Source organism: Paramormyrops kingsleyae, chromosome 6 (genome assembly GCF_048594095.1).
Source record: "Paramormyrops kingsleyae isolate MSU_618 chromosome 6, PKINGS_0.4, whole genome shotgun sequence".
Lineage (NCBI taxonomy): Eukaryota > Metazoa > Chordata > Actinopteri > Osteoglossiformes > Mormyridae > Paramormyrops > Paramormyrops kingsleyae.
This window is the reverse complement of record NC_132802.1, coordinates 34449369-34465427: the sequence shown is the minus strand read 5'-3', so window position 1 is coordinate 34465427 and position 16059 is coordinate 34449369. Positions and strand designations below refer to the sequence as shown.

Genomic DNA, 16059 nt, shown 5'->3' with positions numbered 1-16059 from the left:
ACCCTTTAATGATAGAATAGTATTGCTTGTATAATTTATGGATGTGGCAGCAAAAGACAGGAAACGCCCGTCTCCTTAATGACATTCTGTAATGCTGGGGCATTTATAAAATATTCATCTACATTTCACAGGCTTCAAAACATGAAGGTGCTCACTTTCCAGATATCGCCCGCCGATGTCTCCCGTGATTCGCATAACAGCTGTTCAAAATTAGCCAGCAGACTGTGTCAGTTATACAGGTAGCAGAAGTAATGTAGACTGCACGATCACTAACAGAGCAGTCTGTCGAAGTGGGCTCACATGAGTGCCGTGATGTCGCCGCGGTCATGCGAAGCAGCCAGAGGCTAGGGGCGGAGGAGGGAATCGAGCAGCTGATTGGAGCGCTCAATGTCACGTGACAGAGGGCGTGTTGAGTCCAGATGATATGCGAATATGTGGGATGGGATACGGTCTGGCACGCGCGATGCCATCTCGTCATGGTTTATTGAGAGGTAAGGTGATAAAAACCAAATTGAAGACACAGTCTATTTTTTTTCCTGCGGCACACTGCATCCTGACACTTGTAGACAGTGTAACACCTCAGCTAACTCTCATATGAATTTTCAGGGCTGGCAGATTATAGTACTTTTTGATGTTTTGATATTTGATTCATGTTTGAAGAAGTTATTGGAAAATAATTTTCTTAACACATTTTGGATATTAGGCAATAAAATTCTAAGCTGTACTGCAAAATTTTGAGAATGAATGTTAGCTTGAAAATGCAGATCTTAAAATTGAAAGCTACTTAAAAATAAAGTGGAACAATAATTAAAAACCGGATGAACAACATATGCTATAAGCATCACAATGCCTGTATAAATAGTGATAATTAATATGATCCATAATGCGTGTATAGTAGAAAATTGCCCAGAATTTCTAGAAATTCAGAGACCTCCACAATCAAAGAGTCGCTTTGAATTGCTCTTCTAGGTTGAGGAGGTTTAAAAATCAGACAGCAGAGACCTCTAATGCAGGCTAATGTATTAACGATTCCTGGTACTTGTCTGTTACTCTATTGTCCTCGTGGCTCTGCGCTGAAATTTACTGAAGGGATCTTTATAGCTCTCTTAATAGTTGCAGAAAGTATGGTAAATGACAGTCTTTAATGCTGCCTAGCGCAATCAATCAGTTTTTAATTTTTCAAGATCAAAAGGAAAGGCTTTTGCTTTCTAACAGGGAGTCATATTACAATAGGGGGATAACCGAAGTACTTGATAGATGGTCACATTTGCAGAAGGAGACACGGACCCAATTGTGATTAATCCTCTGACAGAGTGATCCGCTGGAATCAGAAAACTTGGCCGAGTCTCACTCTTTTCAACTCGTTTACTCACGTGCGCGTTCTCCGCAGTCCGTAATGCATCTTTTCATTTGCTAGTGTCACAATGCATAGAATCGGCTGCTTGTAATGCAAATTAGGAACTATTCCCCTTCATTGCCATATCATTAAAATGATTCCTTATAATGGTATTTTAAGCCGAGTATTAATAACCTAGACACAATGACGCCAAATTTGGTGGAAAGTTTATTCGGCCGTATTGCAGTAAATTAAAATCACATCATTGTAATCGTTCTGCAGTTACCTTTCTGTTATGTAGCCTATGCGAAACGGCAGTAATGCTTTCGATACTGCTATCATATACAGGCTTTGTATATCTTAAACGTTTATTAGCTGGCGCATAGACTTATTCTTCAGTTAATAAAGGTAGCCATCTGAATTGTGACATTATAACCCATATTCTGTGAATACAAAAGATCAGTGACTGAAATATCATTATGTCTATATTTCTCGTTAAAGAAATATCTAGAAAAAAAATGTTTTCAGGTCTTTATATTCCCTCCATTGTTTTCCATACGACTTAAGTCATGGGGAACCTAGAACCTCTTCCAGATAAGCGAGAGCATATGTAGGGAACTCCCTGGACAGGATGCCTGTATATCACAGAGCACAGAGTAACACATAAATGCGCTGCTGGTAATTTTGTGGCACTAAGTCACCATCTGCATATGCTTGGACGGCAGTAGGAACCCCACAGAACAGGCATGTGTATCAGCATAATACATCAAAGTTAACTTCTACCATCCAATCTTAATTAATCTTGGTTATGTGGTTAAATTCCACGTTCAGAGTGCATGTCATCATGTTCTCTTAAACCCTCAAAAAATCCAGAAAAAAAACTCTCACATATCTAGATGAGGACGTATAAAATCATGCATGCCCCTCAACAGCCATCCACTGCCAACACCACTACACTGCAGAGCATGCTTAGAATTTCACTGCATCCACCAACAAGCTAACGTGCAAACAAAGACAACACGCAACATGTGGAAGGTGGGAGCAGTCACTGTGAGAGGCCTTTGAAACCCTCTGCCAAGTTTTTAACGGTGTTTTTTTGTGCTGGTAATTATCTCCTCCAAGGTGTCCGCTGTTGCACAAGGCAATTACAGATGCACAGCCATCTGACTAGGAGGATGGAATGGAGGGAAGCTTTTCGTTTTTGGGTGCTAATGGAGTTGCGGGAAAAGAGCAGAAGTGACTTTGCTTTACTAAGTGGAAGTATGGCTTCCTGCCTCCACATCTTATAGCATTCAAAAGGGCACAAGTGCCTGTTTTAGGCATTAAGCATGTCCTTTATACATAATATGTTCTGATTAAATCATCTAAAAGCCATATGTTTTTTGGAATTATAAGTACATTGTGAAAACACTACAACGAGCCGCTGTATTTGTTATGCAACACATAAATCGTTTTCCTTGTTGATTTTAGTTTGATAAACATGCAACTGTAGCATCTTGGTTGTCACCAACAACAGGTAAAGAACATGTTGTGTGCTGTTTTTGCCCATTTGTGCCCCACATTCCACCACAAACGAAGGCACAAATGCAGATGGGAAGTGGTGGGGAGGTTGGGACCTGTAGGCAGGTTTGTACGAGGAACATGTGTGAGCTGTGCCATTAGAATGTAAGTCACAATGGGATGGTTAACCCTGTATGAGAGCTGCACTCCACACGTACCTATGCACATAATAAAGGTGCCATGTGTAACGTATAACAGGATAGCTATTGAACTACACTCACCTAAAGGATTATTAGGAACACCATACTAATACGGTGTTTGACCCCCTTTCGCCTTCAGAACTGCCTTAATTCTACGTGGCATTGATTCAACAAGGTGCTGAAAGCATTCTTTAGAAATGTTGGCCCATATTGATAGGATAGCATCTTGCAGATGGAGATTTGTGGGATGCACATCCAGGGCATGAAGCTCCCGTTCCACCACATCCCAAAGATGCTCTATTGGGTTGAGATCTGGTGACTGTGGGGGCCATTTTAGTACAGTGAACTCATTGTCATGTTCAAGAAACCAATTTGAAATGATTCGAGCTTTGTGACATGGTGCATTATCCTGCTGGAAGTAGCCATCAGAGAATGGGTACATGGTGGTCATAAAGGGATGGACATGGTCAGAAACAATTCTCAGGTAGGCCGTTGCATTTAAACGATGCCCAATTGGCACTAAGGGGCCTAAAGTGTTCCAAGAAAACATCCCCCACACCATTATACCACCACCACCAGCCTGCACAGTGGTAACAAGGCATGATGGATCCATGTTCTCATTCCGTTTACGCCAAATTCTGAATCTACCATTTGAATGTCTCAACAGAAATCGAGACTCATCAGACCAGGCAACATTTTTCCAGTCTTCAACTGTCCAATTTTGGTGAGCTCGTGCAAATTGTAGCCTCTTTTTCCTATTTGTAGTGGAGATGAGTGGTACCCGGTGGGGTCTTCTGCTGTTGTAGCCCATCCTCCTCAAGGTTGTGCGTGTTGTGGCTTCACAAATGCTTTGCTGCATACCTCGGTTGTAACGAGTGGTTATTTCAGTCAAAGTTGCTCTTCTATCAGCTTGAATCAGTCGGCCCATTCTCCTCTGACCTCTAGCATCAACAAGGCATTTTCGCCCACAGGACTGCCACATACTGGATGTTTTTCCCTTTGCACACCATTCTTTGTAAACCCTAGAAATGGTTGTGCGTGAAAATCCCAGTAACTGAGCAGACTGTGAAATACTCAGACCGGCCCGTCTGGCACCAACAACCATGCCACGCTCAAAATTGCTTAAATCACCTTTCTTTCCCATTCTGACATTCAGTTTGGAGTTCAGGAGATTGTCTTGACCAGGACCACACCCCTAAATGCATTGAAGCAACTGCCATGTGATTGGTTGATTAGATAATTGCATTAATGAGAAATTGAACAGGTGTTCCTAATAATCCTTTAGGTGAGTGTATACTTGAAATTGTCTAAATGAAATTATTTCTCCTTTCTTAAAACAGAATCACATTACTGATAACCTTAATTACAACAGGCAGATGCCTGAGGTTTAGGCAACAGGTTTTGAGTTTTATTTTTTTTTTGCGAAGGGGTAAAACTGGCTGCTTATTATTACTGAGGAATCATGTTTTGATGGTAATGAATGTATGGGTACAGCCCTGTTTCACCTGAGCCTTTCGGACAGCTGGAGCAGGAGATCGAGGCCCCTGGGACCTCATGGAGGACATGGGGCTGACGTGGACTTCAGGCAGGCTGTGTGGAGCAGCTTCCCCAGCGCTCTCTGTGCCTGCAGGGACTGGCAGAAGCGGAAGGGGCCACGGTGGGGGGCATGTGGAGGCGCGGATGAAAATGGCTGTACGGTCACCCCCCTCAGTGAGGGGGTGGGGTTAAAGTGGCACGTTACACTGGCAGAAAGGGTGGGCTGTGTTTGGAGGCTTTTTGAGATCTGCGGGCACTTGCTAAATTGCTGTCAGGAAACCTTTTAGTCAGTCCAGTCTCCTGGCTCCATGCGTACGCCTTAAAGTACATACCTATTTTGTGCTTTCCCTGTAGACCAAAGGGACGGATTGTTTTCTTTATGGACAAGGTAAATTGTTGACCTTTAATGTCATTAATCAGAGAGCAAAGCATCGTACGCCTTTGTCAATAGGGAAAGTGTGGCTGTTGGACAGTAAATGGCATAGCTTTTACTTCACCAGATCTTCTGCCTCAGATGGAGTAGTTTTTCTGTGAGCTGTACATGTGTAATGTGAATGTATCTCTTTTTGGTCCCATTTTTGTCCCTCAGAAGTGTGTGAGGAACAGCCATGACAAAGTGGTCCTTTATGGGCCTCAGTCCACGTGAATCTCAAAGTGTCTTTAGATACATTCAAGAGAGATTTAAAAATAGGGCCACAAAGAATTTTGTATATCTCAATATTCTGTCTTTTTATTTTTTTTTCCTAGCACTGATTAATAAAAATGTTAGTGAGTTAACAAACAGAGTTAAAACAAATTTGGATCCATAAATCAAATGATAAAAGTGCAGAACCTTTCAGGTGTCCAGGGGCTGAAAGCTAGGTGGGATTTCCTCTGATGCCAAGTGTGAGCAACCACCCGCGATTGTTGTGATAGATTGGGTCTATTATGTTCATTGTACTGTACTGTAAATCTCTGTGTGTAGGAATGAACACAGATACTCCTGGCCACACTTAATTTCACATTTGTGGAATCCATTGAAATCACTGAGTTTGTAGTAAAGGTCAATTCATACTTTACTTTCCCGGTGCACTTTCGGTCTCCTCAAGGGCGTGTGATGCACATGTCGCCATCAGGGGTTTGCGCTGGACGGTGCGCGTGTAGGTCAGATCTTCATGTCCGGGGGAAATCATGTGTGTCAGTGTGAGTCGACTGCGCATGTACAAGGAAATTCACTAGGTGTATTCAGTAGGTGGCAGCACTGACTTTTACAGAGCAGAGGTCAGCCAAGAAAGAGTAGAGGAAGAAAATTTGGTATTGTTATGGTGAGCAGCTGTATGATGTTGTTCAGCGGTACCCGCATATCTATCCAGACATTATATGGTATTTTCAAAAGCAACACTAGTCCAGAATTTTTAAATCTTGCAGGAAAAAATCCGCCAAGCAGGAGGGTGGTCCTGGGTAATGATTCCAAAATACCTCAGTATGCTGCATTCATTTAATATCAACGACATTAAACCTGTTCATAAACAGTTCACCCATTTCACTGCACTGCCTGTATGTGTTTCTTACAATATATCTGCCCTCTTCTGCTCTGGTGGACCATCACTGCTGCATGCATGCGCCAATTGCAATCATCTGCGTCCACAGCCAAATGTAGTATGAACACTTACATGACCATCCGGCAACTGAAAGCGCAAACGGAAAAGTGACGTATAAACTAGGCTTAATAGTCTAAAGAGGTTAGCAGGTTTTTTTCATTTGAATTTGATAACATGACCGTTTGCCGTTTTCTCTACCATGTTCAGAATTTGATACAGTGGAGGAACAAAGTGCTGTGGTACTATTTCAGAACTGAAATGAAGACGCACATGTTTACACATATCTGCTGTGTTGACTGCATTAAAAAGAGCTAGGGGCAATGGCAAAGTCATTTTTACCATAATTTCAGTACATTTTCACCATGATTTGTCCCTCCATTGTTTGCTATTGCAGCCCTTTATTCACTAGGCTAAATTATTTTATAGAGACAGTCAATTGCTTTGTGTGGCCCATCAGCCTGAGCCTGCTTTGGATTTATAGACTGTGATCATTTCACGCTTCTTTCCTCCACTAGTGGACAGACAGAGCACCTATTAGGCGAAAAAGCCGCTGGCCTGATCTCCGCTCAGCAGATTGATGGGGCTGACGAAGGCCAGCGTGGACCGGGGAGGACATCTGGGAGGGCCCTGCACAGCTGAGGGAACCTGATGAGATCAGATGAGGGAACCTGATGAGATCAGGTCCTGAAAGCTGTGGTTACAGCTTCCTGTTAAATATGAAAGTCTGCTGTAGGCTGGTCGCAAAAATCTGAGTGTCCAGTTCAGCTCAATTCACCATAAATGTTCCCTATCTGACTATTAGGTATTTTATTATCCTTTGGTCTTAACCTGCTGGTTTCCTTAACGGGGACAGAGAAAACATTTAGATAACTCCAGTTTGTGCAGCAGCTTGTGCTGCTGAACAAACACACACGCAGATAAGGCTAGCGTCTTCAGCTGGAGGTGACACTGCGCACGGAGCCACTGACGTGGTGAGCGCGTCATAGGGGACGGCAAATGTAGGAGGATGCAGGAGTGGTAGAGTGATGGGGGTGGGGGTGGCAGCTGCTGAGATTGTAAAACAAAATGGAACCAAAAACCCAGCTCCCAGGCTGATTAATCTGCTAATCTATAAATACCCATGGTGATGTGTGCAAACCAGTTAACCAAGAACAATATCAATCATTCATCTGACGTCAGCCTCCTCTTCTCTTGCTTGTAGAGTCTAGCTAGTAGCACGTTCTACTCTCTCTCTGTCTCTCTCACTCTCACGCACTTTCTCTCTCTCTCCCTGCCTCTTCCTCTCTCCCTCTCTCTCACGCACTTTCTCTCTCGTTCTCCCCCTCCCTCTCTCTCCCCTTCTCCCTCTCTCTCTTCCTCCCTCTCTCTCGTGCACTCTCTCCCTAGCACTCTCTCTCTCTCTGTTTCTCTCTGACTGCTGCTCTGAAATGACCGTCTCAGTTCTGGCACTGGGTAGCAGGTGTTCAGCCCATTTGGTTGCCGGTCACCGTCAGCCAGAGATGCAGCTTACCCCACTGGCACGGAGCTGGAGGTTAGGGGCGGGTGTTTGCAGAGTCACTCCCTCATCCTCGATAGACAGCAAATTACATGAATTAGGAGGCAGACAGCTGAAGAACAGGACAGTACAGTGTACAACATACTAAAGTACAGCTTCAAACTGTCCTACAGAACTGCTTGTAAGGATGCGAATGGCGAGTTTAACTCACGCATGCACAGATCAATGGCGTTTGCATGCTGGCACAAAGGTCTTTCCACAGGAGGGAAAATAATGAACATCTTAATCTTCTTTTTCTAAGACCTGCAGTATTTTCAGCTTGACCCTGGATGTGTTTAATATTCTTCAGTTCACCTCGTGCTCCTGCTTCTCATGAGTTGCCACCTTTTATTATAAAACATGACATTATAGCACAGGCAACGGCTTAGAGGTGACAAAAGTTTCAGCACCGGCAAGCCTGCTTGAACAAAGTAATGGAGCACTTAATAAGATGATAGCAGTCTGTGTTTGATAAGCTAATTTTTGGGGCTCCTTTAGCCTTCTGCTACTGCACTGACCCATTTTTGTTGATGTACAGAAAGTGAGAGGAGCTTCTCTGGAAAAATAGATGTGGTCTCATTTAGGGCTTTTTCAGAACAGGCTGGGACGCAGTGACCTGTGAAGTCGGGGGGGCGGAGGGGGCGGGCTTTGCAGGGACAGGTGCTGCCGTTTCCCTGCTGGTCTCTGCGCTGTGCCTTTAAGACGGTCGCTGTGCCTTTAAGACGGTCAGATGACGGCAACAGCGAAGCCAATACCCAGGCTAACAGCACCATGATCTCACTCTTAGGGTTCTGACACGATCCATTTAGTCAAACCATGTTGATGGCAAAGTGCTGTGTGTGCAGAGGCTCTGGGCCCAGTATATATAAGCCTCGTTTAGATGGCGTGTCTGTCCAACCTGTTCTCCAGGGTAAATGCGTGTCTATGTGTTACTGCCCTAATTTGTTATGGCTTTCAGTGTCTGTGCAGATACTTAGATCATTAAAATAGGCAATGTGAATGTTATTGTGTAAAACCATATACCAAAAACAACACTTAATTTTATTTAATAACTATTTAATAAATTGAATGACTTTGTCTAAAAATATGTATCAAATAACTCAAAAATAACTCAAAAATTTGTTTTTTTGATTAATCAGCTTTATTTTTTTTTAGACCTGGTCAGTTCGGTACTTTTTAGTGTCATTAAATGAAATGCCATTTGAATTAGTCCAATAGATTGGATTTTTGTTGATCTTTAGGTCATGTTTACATTCTGGAGGCACTAAAAATCTGAACATGGAGAAGATGGTAGGCACTGAAGACCTACCCTGAATTGTTTTATTCAATTTCACCTCCAAAAGTACATCGAGTCACAGCTGGGGCCCGAGCACTGACTTTGACAATGTGGTAAGAACTCAATTATAGGGAAAAGGCAAGTTATGGGAGAGACAGTGTGAGTGAGCAGAGGTGGGCAGGAGAGAGGAAAGTGTGCCTTTTTTCAATTACACTGAAAACTCATTGTCAGTGTCGGCTGATAAGATAAAAGAGGAGAAAACCCGTTAGCATGAGCCTGGCGGAGGGTCCCTGTGGATCACTGACCACTGGTGTCTTCCCAGCCCCCCCCCCCCCGGATAAACTCAGGGATGCTCATTCGATTGCTGTGAGAGTGGCTGTGACCGTTCCCTGGCTCATTATGCTGACTCTGCCTGTCAGCCCGTGCTGTCTAATCTGTGATAGCAGCCAGCAACAGGCACTGTTCCCTGTTACGTGCCAAAAAGGGGAGGGGGTCTCAAAAAACAGCCTGTTATGATTAAAGTGCACCTGGATCTGTTAAGGTGGTGTCCTTGTGTTAAAGTTCCATTTTTGATATAAGACAACATTCTAAATAAATTCTGTTCTAGTATCTTAGGAAATGAATTTAGATCTGGAACGATTCCCAGGAAACAAGCGGGGCTTGTAGCCTTCAGTTAGGAGTTAAACTGTAATATTATTTCAGTATCTTGGTCTAATGCTATGGCGCCATGCCTAAGTGTGCAGCACTGCTGACACACACCTCTGGTTGTGGGTTTGAATCCTGCCTCTGCTCTGTATGCGTGGAGTTCTCCTCATGTTGAAAGTGTTTAAGTCAGGTTCTCTGGTTTCCACTGTTAGGCATTCGCTGTGGCTCTGTGCATGTGTGTCCTGCGATGGACTGCTGTCCCTTTCATGGCCTTGTGCTCCAGGTCACGCGGGAACCCTGTCCAGGAAGGACAGTGGGTGGGCTAATGCTGTGTTCTGACCATCAAAACAATGTTTCCAGTTGGGGGATGCAATTAAATACATACTCTGTAGCTGTGTAATACAGCTGTGTGTTTCTGAAAGCCACACTATTGCATATATTGTGATATTTGTTCTTGTTACTTGTTATTTTTGCATATCACTTGTCTGGCCAGAGCTGGACTATAAGCGCTAGTTGACCTAGTAAATGCTGGTAGGCGAACATGTGTGGCCAAGCCAGATATATCTTTTAGTTAAAATGCAAAATTTAAATCCTGTAACCAAAAAGAAAAATAGCTCTTACTTCTTCTGTGTAATATGACATCTTCTCGCTTCCACATGCCACCTCCAGGCTTTTACACGACACACGCTCTGCAGAGGCGGAAACTGGTGAAATGTGTCATTGCTTAGCAGGTGAAACATCCACAATGGTATGACTGTGTGAGTGATTTAGCCTGTCTATTCATTATGCTCTCTCTGAAAGTGAACCTTGCCGACTGGCTCATCTGAACAGCTACTGACATTGTAGCTTGTCTCACGGAACAGCAGATGCTCATTAGAATGCATTTGGGTCTTAACAATGGTGTTGTGTTGAGATCTGATTGAGTCTTGTTAATGCCGGCAAAGGCAAGCTATTTTGGGAGCTTTACCAGTTACTGTAATTGAAAATCAGAATACAATTTAGTATTTATGGCATTTTCTACAGGAATGTAATTAGTCTTGGTTTAAATAACCCATGTAAATATCCATGAATTTAAAGATCCACGACTTGAATCAGTGCTTGAAATTTGAGTTTAATATTCAAACTATGGAATGTTATATGGAAAATAAAACTATATGCAGGACTGTCAAGTTTCATCAGAAGTTTGGAGTGAGATTATGTCTGTTAGGAGCGAAACGTGTGTCTCACGGTCAATGAGATCATGAGACTTGAGAGCCCTGCCTACTGCATTCATCGGATGTTGCTCTTACACTTCCACCTTTTCCGCACTCCATCTGTGTGCGCATCCATGTAATTACGTGCTTGCAGCGGTAGTAGGTGGCTATGAACTCCGTCTAACTCAATCGGGACAGCAATGAACTTCACTCCATAATGTCCATTAATTCTATACTGTATAAGGGGAGACCTTGGTGGCTGTTATCCCATATGTTTCAACGCGAGAAATACAAAGTGTGAATGGCGCGTGAGCGTGTGGACTGATTGAAATGTGTGTGTCGTACAGCTACTGAGTGAGACTTGAGAGCCCTGTATATAACACTTAGAGAATGAAATCCTAAGGACAATACTAAAAAGATGTAAAGTGCAGAGTACAATGCAACCTACAGAGAATGTAACCTTTAGAGATTACATGCCATTTATGTTGCACGGTGTAACCATAAAAGTATGTATCTGCACTCTATCTTAGCCCTGTTGCACACAGATATATTGTAAGCCATAAAATACAAGTAGTATGCAGTCTTGTAACCACATAAGGAAACTACCAAGGCTTACCACAGTAGTGTCTTTGAGAGAATCACCTGGTTCTGAGCTTATTGCCATAGAAACAGTCTCACCACAATTATGTTTACCGGAGGAACCAAGCAGTAAAGAAGTGACTAAGAGCTTTATCACACAAGGGCAGGGAATACCTAAAAAGATAAGGAAGGAAAAGGCGGCGACTGGTCGAGGAACAGATGACGCTTAGGACGTCCCCTGTGATAAATATCAGGTAAGAAATAAGGAAAGTGTATAATATTCAGTATACAGGACACACCCTGCAAACTCGTACCTTTATAACAATTATTCTGTAACCTTAATTTTCAGTGACAGTAATGTTCAGTTACTAATAAGTTTTTTTTTTCTTTCGCTCCCTAAACAAATGCTATACTGTCTTTATTTTATCACTATATTTTTACTGGACTGTGTCTCTTTAATTAATTATGGACTTCGGATATTGAATTGCTGTAAGTCTTCACTGCTATTGCATTGTTCATCTTTGAGCCTCAGGCGGCTGGTTAAAGCTTCGATGGTCCCGTCAATAGAAGCACCATTATTTTGAGCGAAGAACACGAGTTCCCATAGTCCCAAATGCAATTATGTCAATGTCCTTACAAGGACAGATACTGACAAGTGGAAGTGGGAAGGATCAGTGCAGGGAGGGACATGGGTCTCTGTGTGGACCCTGGATTTTTCTGAACTGACAAATTCCAAGAAAGAATCCTTAGTGTCATGCAGGCAGGGCGGCACATTTTCTAACCTCTATAAAAATAACTGAATCTGTGTATGGCAGCTATGATATCAATAAAGATAATAGAAAATGAGGAAGCGGAAGGTGTAAAAAATGAAGAAAAAGGAGAACATACTCTGTGTCTACGCAAATTCACAAACATTTTACCAGTCTGCCAATGACATATCAGAATCAGAATCAGTTTATTTGCCAAACGAACAGAGTACACAGGCATTTGTTTATTCTCTGAGACATTTTGTAGTAAAACATGATTTAGTTAATGAGTTGCTGTGCAGCTAGGGCTGGGCGATACGGCAAAAATACCACATCACGATTTTCCAAAAGCAGGATCGTGATACACGATATCATCATGATTCTTTTCATGTTTGTTTTTAAGACTATTTTGCAAGTTATGGAAGAGTAGAACCAAACTAATTACCTAATTACTCCTTCATGTCGCCCTACGTATAGCTGGTATGTAGTGTATGGGACCGGAGCATTAATTACATGAGTTTGCCAAACTTTTTGTTTCAGATCGTTCCATCCTTGCATAGGGGTAATGTTCTTCAATGTGACTGTATTTTCATTTTTCATTTTCCAGGGATGGGAAATGGACACTTGGCAACCGCCCTGGAGACAGTAAGTAATAGAACAGGCATTGCACCAAGGAGGGGGAAGGAGTTTACTGCTTAATAAATTGACCAAAACAGAACATAAGAAATTTACAAATGAGAGGAGGCCATTTGGCCCATCAGACTCTTTTGGGGAGAACTCAACTAATAGCTCAGAGTTAAAATCTTAACCAGCCCTGATTTAAAGGTTTTAGCTTGCACTACGCTAACAGGGAGACTATTCCACACTCTAACTACACGCTGTGTAAAGAAGTACTTTCTCAAATCCAGTTTAAAATGTTCTCTCACTAATTTCCATTTATGGCCATGAGTTCTTGTCTAATATAGAACTAATATAGATGTGCAGTATAATCCTGTTAAAGTGGACTCGCTTATAACGGAATATCATCTATAATGGATGAAATCTGCTGGTCCCGGCCATCTGCCTTTAAGAACATGCAGAAAAAGCATAGAATATAGCGGACTCTCATATCATGGAATTTCGCTTATAATGGACAAACAATTTGGTCCCCAGGGCCGCTTTTAGCTGTAGTTTTGTTTGGCTATAACAGACATGCAGGCTCCGCCCACAAGACCCGTGGTATGCTGGTGATATCCAGCACAGATAGGTGGTCGGGATTATTAATAGTCACGCTCTATAAATATGCATGGTGTAACAGCAGACAACACTGATTGGTCTGTGTGGCTGTCCATCACCAGGCACGCTGTGTGTCGACGATGCTCACAGCTGGAGGGATGCAGTAAGCAATGAGGTCAAGGTTATTACTGTATTGTACATGTATAACCACTCATTGGTCATATATACTTCCAACAGTCAGGTAAAGTTGGATTACTACATGTACAATACAATAATCTATACCACAAGTGTGTCTGCTGGGATGTGGCATGATTAAATGGTGTCCTGGATATAACAGACTTTGGATTTTGCCAGATCCCTTAAAGTCCGTTATAACGGAATTGTACTGTATCTCAATCTAATATTGGAGTATCTAAAAGTGCTCAATGGCAGAAACAAAGTTACACGAAATGTGGTTAGAAATTTCCATTTAATCATTTCCACTCAAGTGTGAAGCCCTCATAAGCTTCACAATTATGACCTTTCACATATAACCCAGTTGGCCAAAATAGCCACATAATTCAGCTCTGTTATTCCTTCAGAGATGTTATTTTACTTTATGGTGTTATTAAACATTCAGCTCTGTTTATGAGTGTGTTGTATCAGCTTGGCTTTCATAATAGTTTTTACATTTTTGCATGGTACACTAATTATAATCTGAGCAAAATAAATTTGACATCACTGACACTACAGTTCTTTAAGGTAAAAGAATCTAATGCGGACTAAGTCTAAGTGCAAATTATAAGAACAGTATCCAGAAATCAAATCAATTGATGATAGATAGATAGATAGATAGATAGATAGATAGATAGATAGATAAGCTGTTATTAACAATATTATTAATAAAGTATTAATAGTTATGCAGTTTCCAATTTTGTAATATCTCATTTCCATAGATTCCCATAAGGCAGCTGTTGTTGCACATGTTGCAGATTTGATAAAAGTTGTTTTTTGAATAAAAACACTTTCACTTTTTGTGAAACTTAATAACTAGAGGACATTTTTGATAAGTGGTCCAGACAGCCCATGTCAGACGAATAAACACATCATTGTGATGAGTTTGTGTTGGAGTTGCATAATGAGCTGATGTATATGCATCAGCTTTAGAATACAATGTCTGAATATGTATGGATTTGTGCTTAAGCCTATTCTTTGCATGGGTATTTTTAAAATGTTCTATTTTGCTGTTAAAGAAGGAAACAATTTTATAATCGGTTTATTTATAATGGGTTTGGAACAATCAAAATAGTTGATAAAGTGTAAGACATTTTTAGTTTTTACATGGATTTTGTTTTTACCAACTCACACTGTAACTTTGCAGTATAAAATAATTTCCTTATAAAGTTAACTGCCTGATCTAATGATATACAAAACGCACAATTAAACATAAAGTATAAATGTTTACCACCCCAACATGGGGAGGTAAGAGGTGCTGATCCGGAACACAGAATTCCCAGCAGTAAAAATCTTTGGAGGCTTATGACTTTCACCTGATTGCCATTACTGAAAATATTATAAATGTGTTTCATATATGAGTTTACCTAAAACCTGATTGTGCGGAACTTAATTAGCATATATTAGACCTTGGGCTGCAGCCTGCGTAGTTTAGATTTGAATCACAGTATTTGGTAGCGAGGCAGAGATCTTACCTGCTGAGCTATAAATGGTCAGCGTTGGGTTGAACTCTAAGTGTGAGAATGGCTGCATATTGGTGGTGCTGCTGGGAAATGAGATTCACTGGCCTGCCCTCACTGGTGCTGCAGACCATCCCTGTGAACCAGAACTCAGAACAGCAGGTTGATATGAAAAGATCATCCATCCATCTATTTTCTGTAACCGATTGTCCTATTCAGGGTTGCAGGGGGTCCGGAACCCATCACAGAGGCTACGGGTGCAAGGCAGGGAACAACCTAGGATGGAGTGCTGACCCATTGCAGAGGAAAAGGCTGAAATAGCAATAACATGGGCACATGTAAGAAGGATGCAGTTTGGATATGGAAAGGCCCAGTCGTTTCAGTTCTATGGACTTTAATAATAAGTATTTATGTGCAACAGTTGTCAGAGATTACCTGCTAGCCACGTGCAGCATCTAAGAAGGTACCACCAAGTGTGTACATGTCACAGTAAACCGTGCTTTTGTATTCTCCACTGAAAGTGCTGTAGAAACATTGTAAGCTTGGGTGAAATCCAGAGCACCTGTTATGCTGATTCTGCTGCCACTTTGGTTATTGTTTTATTCCATCGCTCTTGCCGTCAGAGCTGAATCACAGTCACCTATATCAGCTGGCAGCCAGGGTCCCTTCTGTGCTTTATAGATTCCGGACTTAATTGAATGATTCCTGTAATGGGTCCGAGCTAAAAAAAAATTAAAAAACATCAGCGGTAAATATACATTGTGCATAAAATAACTGCGTTGGCATCATCTAGACAGGGGCCACCCCCACATCCCTAACCATAGTGTCACCACATGTCTGTCTGCCAGGGGGCTCTGGGAGGTGGCATCCACCACTTAACCGACTTTCAGCTGCTCCATCCCTTTAAAGGGCTTCATTTTTCCAGAAATAGAGCGGCATAAAAAATGTTAGCATAAAAATGATAATGGTAAAGTCTTAAAATATATACTGTTAAGGATTTTAGTGTTAATGAAACACCAACCTTATGCAATTTAAAATAAACTAAT

General features: G+C 41.9%; 1 long non-coding RNA gene across 1 annotated transcript; it reads left to right on the top strand.

The window, feature by feature from the left end:
* The first annotated feature begins 417 nt into the window (after positions 1–417).
* Positions 418–15697, top strand: LOC140591762 (uncharacterized). The gene is made up of 3 exons (XR_011992063.1): positions 418–491; positions 12733–12770; positions 15233–15697. It is a non-coding gene; the product is annotated as an uncharacterized lncRNA (long non-coding RNA).
* The last annotated feature ends 362 nt before the right edge of the window (positions 15698–16059 follow it).